Source organism: Ochotona princeps, chromosome 2 (assembly GCF_030435755.1).
Source record: "Ochotona princeps isolate mOchPri1 chromosome 2, mOchPri1.hap1, whole genome shotgun sequence".
Lineage (NCBI taxonomy): Eukaryota > Metazoa > Chordata > Mammalia > Lagomorpha > Ochotonidae > Ochotona > Ochotona princeps.
Genome location: NC_080833.1, coordinates 76,260,864 through 76,273,273, shown reverse-complemented (window position 1 = coordinate 76,273,273; position 12,410 = coordinate 76,260,864).

Genomic DNA, 12,410 nt, shown 5'->3' with positions numbered 1-12,410 from the left:
TTCTGTAACCAGAGGTCTTAAGGTTTTGACAAGACAAACTGCATTTGGGTCACTGTACTTGTGTGCCAAGAGTGTTTTCTCCAACCCATTCCTTCTCTAAAAATGAAAAGTTGGGACCATCACCATGGTGTAGCGGTCTAAGCCTCCTGCAGTGCCTGCATTCTGTATGGGTGATGGTTCATGTCCTGCCTGATCCACTTCCAGTCCAGCTTGGGCCCCTACACCCATGTGGGAGATCTGGAAGAAGCTCCTGATCCAACTGTTGCAACCATTTGGAAAGTGAAAGATTCTCTCTCTCTCCTTCACTCTCTGTAACTCTGTCTTTCAAATAAAAATAAAATAGGGCCCAGCATGATAGCCTAGTGGCTAAAGTCGTCGCCTTGCACACGCTGGGATCCCATACAGGCACCTGTTATGATCCTGGCTATTCCAGTTCCCTTTCAGCTCCCTGCTTGTGGTCTGGGAAATAGAAGACAACCCAAAGCCTTGGGACCCTGCACCTGTATGGGAGACCTGGAAGAAGCTCCTGGCTCCTGGCTTCGGGTTGGCTCAGCTCTGGCCATTGCAGCCACTTGGGGCTGCAATGCGATGGAAGATCTTTCTCTGTATCTCCTTTTTTTCTGTATATTTGCCTTTCCAATATAAATAAATAAATAAATAAATAAATAAATAAAATGCTTTTTAAAAATAAAATAATAACAAATAGAAATAAAACAATCTTTAAAAAATCTAGAAGAGAACTCTCAGCAGATACACGAAGAACCACAATACACACATCGCTTCTCCCCTTCCTTCCATCTCCTGAGTAGGAAGTGCTCTGACAGGCACAGGGGCCACGACCCATAGATATCTCACAGTGCCTGAGTCCATCAGGCTGTTTCCTGATTGGTGTATTCAAAAAATATTAATTGAGCCCCACCCATGTGCCAAGCATTGTTGTCTTGCTTCATTGTTATCTGTCTCCCCACCTAGCCTGTCAGACCACCTGGTCTATTCCTACTTTGCAGGCTGAAATTAAATTTTAACCCTAAGGCACAAACGCTTTGTATGAAATCTTATGCATTTCATATTCTATGTATTTTACAACAGGGGGCAAGTGAATTCATGCCAAACTGGCAAAGTCCACAGGAAAATGAAAAAAAAAAAAAAAAAAGGCTGAGGGGAGGACGAAATGGGGCTTGAGGTCAAGAGCAGACTGCAGGGGAAACCGGAGGTCACCTAAGATCTGCTCCTGAAGCAGGTGTCAGAGAAGTCGTACTCAGATTGGAAAAGCTCTGGGTGAGTAGACTACCAGGCACCTTTGTTCCTCATGACTTCAGTTCCGCCAATGTACCTTCTGCTCCAGCAACACTGGGCATCTGCCATGCTCTGAGCCAGCAGTGTGTTTTCACATTTCCTTGCCTCTGCTGATGGTGCAATCATTGTCTGTGTGGCTCCTCCCCCCCCCACCTCTTTCCTTTTTCCATTCTTTAGTGTTGCTTGTTGCTAAACCTCCCTGTAACATCCTGGAGACTCCTTCCCTCTGTGTAAGTTTCTCAGCAGTTATCGCAGTTGGGTTCTTGCTGTAATTAGTGGGTTCTACCCTGATCTAGCTCGTTGTTCATACTCAGGGTGTGCAAACCCTTCTTTGGACCCCTTGCAGTGGCCTAAATGTCGCACATTGTCACCACTGAAGAAAAGACTTAATCAGGCTATAAGTGAGTGCATAGAGCTTCATCTGTGCAAAGCCATTCTAACTCTACAAGTATTTTGGAGACTAAGTAAGCAATAGTGGAGCTGCAAAGGAGAGTCTTGACTTTACAGTGTTTTCCTAGTTTACCTCCAGATCATTTGCACTTCACATGTTCTTTGACAAATCCATGTACACTTAAGAAAAGGGAGTCAAGCTCTAAGAAGGACAGGGCATGAATTGGGCCTAGCAGTTAAGAAGCAGGTTGGAGCACCTGCACCTCACGCCATACGAACAGAAGTGCTAGCTCACTTCAAGTTCCAGCTTCCTGCTAATGTAGTCCCTGGTGAGTACTCAAATGGTTGTGTCTCTGACACCTATTTAGGATATTTGGACTGTACTTCTTTCTTCTATTTTTAAGATGTATTTACTTTTGGGGGTCCACCGTGGGGGAGGGGCATGGGGAGGGGTGGGGGGAACCCCAGAGCCTATGAAACTGTCACATAATGCAAAATAAAATTTAAAAAAAAAAGATGTATTTACTTTTATTGGAAAGGCACATTTACAAGAGACAAAGATCTTCCATCTGCTGGTTCACTCCCCAAGTGGCTACAACAGCCAGAGTTGAGCCAATCCAAAGCCAGGAGCCAGGAGCTTCTTCTGGGTTTCCCACTTGGCTGCAGAGGCCCAAGGCCTTGGAATATCCTCTACTGCTTTCTCAGGCCATAAGCAGGGAGCTGGATGGGAGGTGGAGTGCCCATACGGAATCCTAGCACTTGCAAGCTGAGGATTTAGTCATTGAGCCATCACGTCAGGTCCCAAATAGTGTTTCTAATAATCAGCTTTGATTTGGCCCATTACCGACCATTGTCGGGTCCTGGAGAGAGAACAAGAGAGACCAGCAAATAGGAACCTAATTTTTCTCTCTGCCTCTCAAATTAATCTTTATTTAAGATTTTTAAAATGTTCTTAATATTAAAAAATTATGAATTAATATTTAGCAAAATAGTAAGCTTGAACAAACTTATTCATATTGAGGGCTCTATGGTCTTATCAAAGATGAGCTGGTGGACCCAGTACGCCAGCCTAGTGGCTAAAGTTGTCTCCTTGCATGCCTGGGATCTTATATGGGCACCAGTTCATATTCTGGCTGCACCACTTCCGTTCCAGCTCCCTGCTTGTAACCTGGGAGAGCAGTAGAGACCCTGGGACCCTGTGGGAGATCTGGAGGAAACTCATGGCTCCTGGCTTTGGATTGGCTTAGCTCCTGCTATTGAGGCCTCTTGGGGAACAAACCAACAGTTGGAAGATCTGTCTCTTCTTCTCTCTGTAAATCTGACTTTCCAATAAAAAAAAATCTTAAAAAAAAAAAAGATGAGCTGGTTCCAAGGCTACCACAGTCGAAAATAGCTAAAGACAGCTTGTAAGTGTTGAGTAGAACACATTCTAAACATATGGAGAGGAGCCAGTATTGTAGTTTTGAGGGTTAAGCTAATGCTTATGATGCCACCTTCCCATGTCAGGATACGAGTTCAAGTCTTAGCTGCTCCACTTCCAACCCAGTATTCCTGATTAAGCTCCAAGATGGTTCAAGTACTTGAGCCCCTACTATCCATGTGGGAGACTCAGGTGGAGTTCCTAACCTCAGACTAGCCTAACCCCAAACACGGCAGCTATTTGGTCAGTGAACCAGCAAAAGAAAGATCAGCTCTGCGTTGCACTCTCTCTTTCATGTAAATAAAATACATTTTTTTAGATTTATTTATTTTGAAAAATGTCTGCTCATTTTTCAGGTTTTTTTTTCTGTCCCTGGGTTTCTGAAGCTCTTTGTAAATCCTGGATATTAGTCCCCTATCACTTGTGTAGTGTGCAAAAATTTTCTCCCATTCTGTTAGTTGCTTTTTCACTTTGTTAACTAGAAAGCTTTTGTGTTAGGCTTTGAACGCATTTAAAGTTCTTATGATTCATAAAATTCTTACATTGCTAGGTGTAGCTAATTCGCGCAGCCAAATCCTCTTTTCATGGTAAGTTTACCGCAAGCCAAACCCCAGACACAACGAGGCGCTTGCTTAGTAGGTCCTTTATTTTAGCACGGCAGGAACAGGAGATGGAGTGGAGGGGGAGAAAAGTGGAAGGGACATGTCTCCTGCCATGGTGGCAGGATGGAGGCTGCCAGGACAAGATGGAGGATGCAGGAGAACCAGGCTAAAAGGGAAGGGAAGGAGAAGAAAAGGAAAGGGCTGGAGAAAGGGAGGCTCATTTACACACACAGGTGAGCCTGTGAGGTGTGGGAGGGGCAAGGCGAGGGGCTGCAAGCTGGCCCCAGGGACTGGTGACTCAGATTACCTGAGCCACTGGTAGGTAGGTGGGAACTGGGAGGAGGAGGGGCCACAAGAGATTGGGCAGTGGGATTCTCAGGTAAAGTATGAGGTTGGCATCTCATTTGTGGATAACCACGATGGTGTGAACTTGGCGAGCTGTGGGAATGGGGAAGCAGGAAGTTGCACTGGTACAAGATGAGATGTTCAAATCACTCTTCACACTTTGAGTGCCTTATTGTTTTGAAAAGTATTTTCTAGTGTTAAGTTATTAGTTTTTAACAGCTTTAATATAGATTACAGACAAAATTCTAAGAGTACGATATTCCCTTCCTCGCTCCCTCTCTGCTCTTTGCTTCCTTCTCCCCTCCCTTCCTTCCTTAGTGTTGGCAATAATATTTTAAAGTTCTAGTCAAGGGCTTAGTGCTCCATTTAATCAAGAGTTCAACAAGCAAAAAGACCCAAGTTCAGCATAAATATAAGCAAGGATTATGAACAGTTATCAAATGGAAAGATAACCATTTCACTCTTAAATGCCTTGTTTCTAATCTTCACAGTCAAATAGATTGTTCTCGTTTCAAAAAACAAAAAAACCCAAAAATAAACAAACAAACAAGCAAAAAAAACTAGAAGAGAACTTGGGTTACTCACCCAAGATCACACAACCAGCAGTTTCTGGCTCTAAATCTGTGATAACTGTTTTTTGTAATTTTTATATATTTTTAAAATTTTATTTTTGAAATGAAAATTTACAGAACCCATTGGTTCACTCTCTCTTCCACTCCCCCCCCACCCCCCAATGACTGCAATGGCAGGAGCTGAGACAATCTGAAGGCAGGAGTCAGGAGACAGCAGCCTCCTCCAGATCTCCCACGCAGGTTCAGGGACCCAAGAACTTGAGCCATCCTCTGTTGCTCTCCCAGGCCACAAGCCGGGAGTTGGATCATAAGTGGAACAGCTGGGACACAAACTGGCACTAATATAGGATGCTGGCACTGTAGGTTGACGCTAAGCTGGCTATGCCATGGTGCTGGACCCAATAAATATATCAAAAGGATACTCAGGTTAAAAAATAGTTTGCTAAATCATAGATGATTTTACAAAATTATGCTTTCTCTAGTCAAAGAAAACTATATATCAAAAGAACTGATTAGGCCCAGCGCCTTGGCCTAGTAGCTAAAGTCTTTACCTTGCGTTGGCCAGGATCACACAGGGCACCAGTTCTTTTTTCTTTTCTTTTCTTTTCTTTTCTTTTCTTTTCTTTTCTTTTCTTTTCTTTTCTTTTCTTTCTTTCTTTTTTTTTTTTTTTAAAGAAATACTGTCACATTTTCTTTCTTTTCTTACAAATTTTCTAAAGAGACTTTTGTGTTTCCTTTTTCTCACTCATATGTTGGTCACTCAGTGGCGCATTTTTTCACGGAGCTGTAATTTGTTGTTGATGTTGTAGTTGTTGTTGTTGTGGCTGTTCCAATTCATACCAGTGGAAATGTATAGTGATGGAGTACTGGGGTCTACCATATACAGATGCGGGTGAATATTGGAACATGCATCTCTGCTTTCACACGGAAGATGATTCCCAATGAAACTGTTGGAAATGTGTAGACAATGGGATGCTGGGCTGTCTGACATTGTCTGTACCAGCAATGCCGGAATACACTTAAATAAGAGACTGATAGAATTATATTTCCTTATGAAGGACTATACCATTGTAGTAAAATGGGGAAAATCTGTCCGGGGATAGGAATTTGGGGGAGGAATCCCAGTCTAAACAAAATTGTACCATATAATTCAAAATTCAAAATAAAAATATATTTTAAAAATTAATAAATTTTGGGCCCAGCACGGTGTCCTAGTGGCTAAAGTTCTCACCTTGAACGCGCCGGGATCCCATGTGAGTGCCAGTTCTAATCCTGGCAGCTCCACTTCCCATCCAGCTCCCTGCCTATGGCCTGGGAAGGCAGTTGAGGACGGGCCCGAGACTTATGGACCCTGCACCTGCATGGGAGACCGAGAGGAGCTCCTGGCTTCAGATTGGCACAGCACCAGCCATTACAGCTGCTTGGGGAGTGAATCATTGGGTGGAGGATCTTCCTCTCTGTCTCTCCTCCTCTCTCTGTATGACTGACTTTGCAATAAAAATAAACAAATCTTTAAAAAAATTAATAGATTTTTATTTGAAAGTCAGATTTACAGAGTGAAGGAGAAACAGAAAAAAAGATCTTTCATCCACTGGTTTACTCCCCAAGTAGCCACAACGGCTGGAGCCTAGCTGACCCAAAGCCAGGAGCTAGGAGCTTCTTCTGGGTCTCCCATGTGGGTGCAGGGTTCCAAGGCTTTGAGAAGTGAAACAGCCAGGATACAAACTGGTGCCCATATGAGATTCCAGTGCATGCAAGGTAAGGACTTTAACCCCTAGGTTACGCGAGGCCCTGGACTTCAGTTCTGATTCCACTTCCCTTCCAGCTCCCTACTTGTGGCCTGGGAAAGCAGTAGAAGGTCCAAAGCCTTGGGATCCTGCATCCATGTGAGGGACACAGTGAGGCTCCTGGCTCCTGGCTTCGGGGTGGCTTAGCTCCAGTCATTGCAGCCACTTGAGGAATAAACCAGCAGACAGATCTTTCTGTATCTCCTTCTCTCTGTAAATCTGACTGTCCAATAAAATACATAAATAAATCTTTAAAAAAGAAAAAAGAACTGATCATGAATGCCTTGTGCACCAAGTCTTCCTCAGATTAGAAAAACCAGTTAGTGTGATAGAATTCTTTCACCAAGAGAACTAGATAAAGCTCCAAACAGAAAGATGTTTTCAAAATCCAGTAGTTATCTTCCTTCATGACATATTATGCAAGTACATTGATCCATAAAATAAAGTTTATTTCCTCATTGGGACTCAAAATTATTGCCATTCATTTTCTCTTGTTAATTTATTATAGTCCTTCATAGATTTTCATTCACCAAGTTAATTGAGAGCAAGGCGGCTATGACAGCTGTCAGCCCCACTGACTGCCAGAATCAATGTGATGGATCTATTCTGCTGGAAAAGCACAGCATTTCTTCCTGGCTCTGCCTCATGCTTCTTTCCCAAAGCTGTGTGATGCATTGGAGGGAATGATTTTTCTCGATAAAAAAGGATACAAGTCTACAAGGAGTCAAATCCTTGTGATATCCGACTTGGCGGGGTGGTTACCCCTCCAGGCTGAGCTCTCCCGGCCCAGGTCCTGGCGCTCACCTGCGAGAATTGTTCCTCCTCAGTGGAAAAGATGGAACAGTTGACATCAGGCCCTGTTAACATGGAGGGATGGCAGCCGATTGGGGCCTGCAGAGGACATGTGGTACCATAGCAGAGGAAGGAAAACAGAACAAATTGGACAACTACCCCAGCCAAACAATGACCGTAACAATCTGGTCGAATGGAGATTGTAAGATCGATTATGTTAGGCAGTGGACATTGGAAGGATTTCCTCATTCTTGGATCAGCAAGATCCACAGCATTGCAGATCTGTTGAAACCACTGAGCAGAATCCTCAGAGTGTGTGCCGCATGGGGACCCTGGGCTGATATCGGATGGCTGCTTCCCATCCCCAGATACTGGAATTGTTGGAAGGCTGGGTATGGCTTTTCACTTTATCCCTTCCCTGCCGTTCCCTAGAAACAGGAAGAAGAAATAGCAATTTTCAATACAGTGATCACACCCACTTTTTCCTAACCCTTGATCCTTCCCACCCTGATCAACTATGTAAACATTATCAATTTTTTTTAATTTAGAAAAAATACATATTTAAGAATACCAGTTTCTACAAAGAGAAATGCAGGTACAGAGCATTCAAATACCCTCACATACCATTCTTCCTGGAAGCTCTTGTTCACCACATGCAGATTCCATAAATAGCCAGTAGAGGGCAGCATAAACCAATGATAATCAAGCCATGGCCATGAACTTGGAGCACAAACTTTAATTTCTGTTAATCTGAAAGATTCTAAATGGAAATTAATGTAGAAAATTCCCCCAGGGTCCCCTGTAAGTACCTTTATTTCCATTTTTACATAATCATAAATTTTCCCCAGTGCCTTATTACATTAGATTTTTGTTGCGTTTAGGTTTGGTTTTTTTTGGGGGGGGGTTGGTTTTTATTTTTGTTTTTGCAGATAGAGTTTTATTTGTGAAGTGAACAAGTGAACATGAAAAGAAATAGGAAGGGAAAGACACCTCCCAGAAGTCGGGAGATGGGGCATCTCCCAGAAGGAGAGAGATACCCAGAGCTAAGTTTTATCAATGACTTTTAAAGTACAAAACAATGAAAATGCTTCTTAGGATGATAAGTGTAAAAGGCAAGATATACAATTTGTCTTTTTTTTAAGATATATAATCTGATAGAAAATCAGACACCATTATGTCCATGCAATTTTTAAGACAAAACATAGAAATAAAGTGGAAATATAAATCCGGAAGAGGTTCCTGGCTCCTGGCTCCAGATCGGCACAGCACCAACCGTTGTGCTCACTTGGGGAGTGAATCATCAGATGGAAGATCTTCACCACCCCTCCCGCACTCCCCTAAACAGCTGCAACAGCCAGTGCTCAGCCAAGCTAAAGCCAAAAGCCAAGAGCTTCTTTGAGGTCTCCCATGTGGGTACAGGAGCTCAAACACTTCAGCCATCTTCTGCTTATTTCCCAGGCATATTTAATAGGGAATTAGTTTATAAATGAAGCAACCAGGACTCAAATCGGGACCATAAGGGATACAGACATTGCAAGCAGCAACTTATCCCACTAGGCCATAGCACCAGCGCCTAATTATTTTCAAGACACAAGATACACGATTGGAATAAGTTCTCTTCTGCATCAGTAGCTTGTATGCTTTGAGAAAATATCAAAACTAGATAAAGAAAACTTTAGAAACTGAAAAGCCACACATTAACTGAACATTTTCGTGAGGGGAATGGTGTCACCACCACGCCCTGAGTCAGGGCTAATGTAGACACAGCTGCATCTTGTACTCTAAAAGCTGCCTTCCTTCCCGTACTCCCTCTAACTACCTTACTGCCCTTGGGAGATAATTAACTAATGACAGTAAAGAGCTTTTAAATTTGTAACATACTGTACAAATGCAAAACACAGGAAACAGGATTTCACTGATTAACAACACTTTTCAACCAGAAACAATTAGATGCATCTTTCAGCCAGTTTCTTTTTTGCCACTGACATCATCTGCACCTTTAAACCAAGGAAAGCAAAAGCAATTCGTTTTTGTTGTTGTTGTTGTTATTAATGCCTTTCTTACAAATCAAAGACCTGAGGTGATTCACTCCTTTCACTGTCTTAGAAGGGAGACTCCGGCTTGAACAAAATACACTGTTGTCATGTGATTAATGTAGAAGAAATTGAGGCAGTTGGCTAAAAGTGCTAAGGTCATGAGGTGGTCCAGTAGGAGTCCTCTTACCACTGCACCCATTGTCTTTTGTTTTAAAGCAAATAAATATTGCACGTGATAAATCGCAGAGTGAAAAGAACGCCCAACAGAAAGCAAGAACCGTCCCTTGCTCTTGCTCAGTCATCTGCAGTCTGTCTGAAGACACCATTGTTTCCTGTAGGATAAAATCGTCTGGTGTTCATTGCACTCTGTGTGCCGCTTCTTACTTTACCAACTGACCAGTTTGAGCTTACCATCAGATTACCATCATCAGCTGATTTCACAAACTAAGCACATAAAGGGCATGTCAAAAATTTGTGGAAATGGAAATGAAAGTAGAAATAAAATGGAAATTAAAAAATTTAACTCAAAAAATGAAATTCAAGCACAGTTTTTACAATACGCATTTTCCATAAATAACTTTTTAAAAAAGACATATTTTTATCGGAAAGTCAGATATACAGAGAGGAAGAAAGAGAGGAAGATCTTACGTCCAGTGATTCACTCCCCAAGTGGCCTCAACAGCTGGAGCGGAGCCAATCTGAAGCGGGAGCCTCTTCCAGGTCTCCCATGTGCGTGCAAGATCCCAAAGCTTTGGGCCATCCTCGACTGCTTTTCCAGGCCACAATCAGGGAGCTGGATGGGAAGCAGGGCCTCTGGGATTAGAACTGGTACCCATATGGGATCCCGGCATGCTAGGCTACCACACCGCGCCCATAAATTAACTTTTTAAAAATAGATACTTTTTTTCAATTTTTTAAAGATTTATTTATTTTCATTGCAAAGTCAGATATACAGAGAGAAGAGACAGAGAGGAAGATCCTTTGTCCAAAGTGGGGACACCGGGACTAGAACTGGTGCCCATATGGGATCCCATCTGAGACTTTAGCCACTAGGCCACCGTACTGGGCCTGATACATTTATTTTTATTGGGAAGGCAGATATACAGAGAGAAGGAGATACAGAGAGTAAGATCTTTAGTCCACTGGTTCACTCCTGAAGTGGCCGCAACAGCTGAAGCTAAGTCAATCCGAAGCCAGGAAGTAAGAGCTTCTGCTGGGTCTCCCACACAGGTGCAGAGTCCCTAAGCTTTGGGCCATACTCTTCTGCTTTAGCAGGCCACAAGCAGAGAACTGGATGGGAAATGATGCAGCCAAGGGGTTAGAACCGGTGCCTACATGGGATCCTGGGCATGCAAGGTGAAGACTTTAATCACTAGGCTACCGCGCCAGGCCCCTATAAACTAACTTTTAAGATAAAGGTTTATTTTATTTATTTAAAAGGCAGAGTTGCAGAGAGAGAGAGATCTTTCAACAGCTGGTTCACTCTTCAAATGGTCATAATGGCTAGAGCTGAACTAGTCAGAAATCAGGAGCTGGAGGCTTCTTCCGGAGTCTCCCAAGTGGGTGTAAGTGCCCAAGCACATGAGCCATCCTTCACTGCTTTCCCAGGTGCATTAGCAGGGAGCTGGATAGAAAGTAAGGCAGCCTGGGCCCGGTGGTGTGGCCTAGCGGCTAAAGTCCTCGCCTTGAATGTGCCCCGGGATTCCATATGGGCACCAATTCTAATCCTGGCAGCTCCACTTCCCATCCAGCTCCCTGCTTGTGGCCTGGGAAAACAGTCGAGGACGGCCCAAAGCCTTGGGACCCGGCATCCGCGTGGGATACCTGAAGGAAGCTCCTGGTTCCCAGCTTTGGATCGGCATACCACCAGCCGTTGCGGCTCACTTGGGGAGTCAATCATCGGACGGAAGATCTTCCTCTCTGTCTCTCCTCCTCTCTGTATATCTGACTTTGTAATAAAAATAAATAAATCTTTAAAAAAAAAAAAAAAAGAAAGAAAGGCAGGCAGACTCGAACCGGCACCAATATGGGATGAGAGCATTGCAGGCAGCAGCTTTACTTACTATGCCACAATGTTGTCCCTGTTGCCCTTTCCATTTTAATAAGCTACACTTTACTAAAAAAGTATCATTAGTTGAATTGTATGCTTCAATCATGAAAATTAGTCTCTAGGTTTACTTTAAAAGTAAAACCTGTATACTTTCTTCTAAAGAGTGTAAGAAGGAAGGGCGGGGACAACATAACTTTATATTAGAGAAATCTGGCAAGCATTAGCTGAATCAAATGAGCAAGGTCATTATCAACAAGAAGTCAGGTTGCTCCTACATACCCTTAAAAATAGCACTTCACCCTTGTAGTCCTCTACAAAACCAGCCTAATTGTAAGGAAAATAGCAGACAAATCCCAAGTGAGAGTCCACCAAATGCATAACCAGTATTCCTCAAAATGTCAAAATCATCAAACATAAGAAATGTTTGAGAAACTGTTACAACCAAAAGGAATATGGTAAGACATGATACTTAAATGTGGTGTGGTATCCTGAAATAGAAAGACATTATGTAACAACTAAAGAAATGTGGGTCAGGTGTGCACTTTAAGTGATGGTAATGTTTTAAAACATGTTCATTAGGTTTAACAATGGACCTCTCTCACTTATTTTAAAGACAAATTTAGAGAGAGAGGAAGAGACAGAAAGAGAAAGATCTTTCACCTGCCCGTCCACCCTTTAAATGCCTGCAACAGTAGGGGCTGAGCCAAGCTGAAGTCAGGAGCCAAGATTTTCATCTGGATCTTCCCCATGGGTGACAGGGCCCCAAGCACTTGAACTGTCTTCTGCTACCTTCCTAAGTGCATTAACAGAAAGCTGGATAGAAAGTGGAACAGCCAGAATTTGAACTGGCATGCATATGGGATGCTGGCTTTGCAGGTAGCGGTTTAACCTCTTGAACCACAGCACTGATCCCAAAAATGATTGTGTTAAGGGAAGGTTCCCTGTATCTTTATTAACAGAAAGCGTCTGTTTTGCATTCTCTAGAACCATCAGAATTGCCTGGCATGAGGTAAGTGATATGCAAATAGTGACAGAAGAGATATTTGGTGACCATTAAGATTTATTCCCAGCTTTCTAGACGTGAACAGAGGCCAAATGAAGTCAAGTTCCTGGGCCCAGA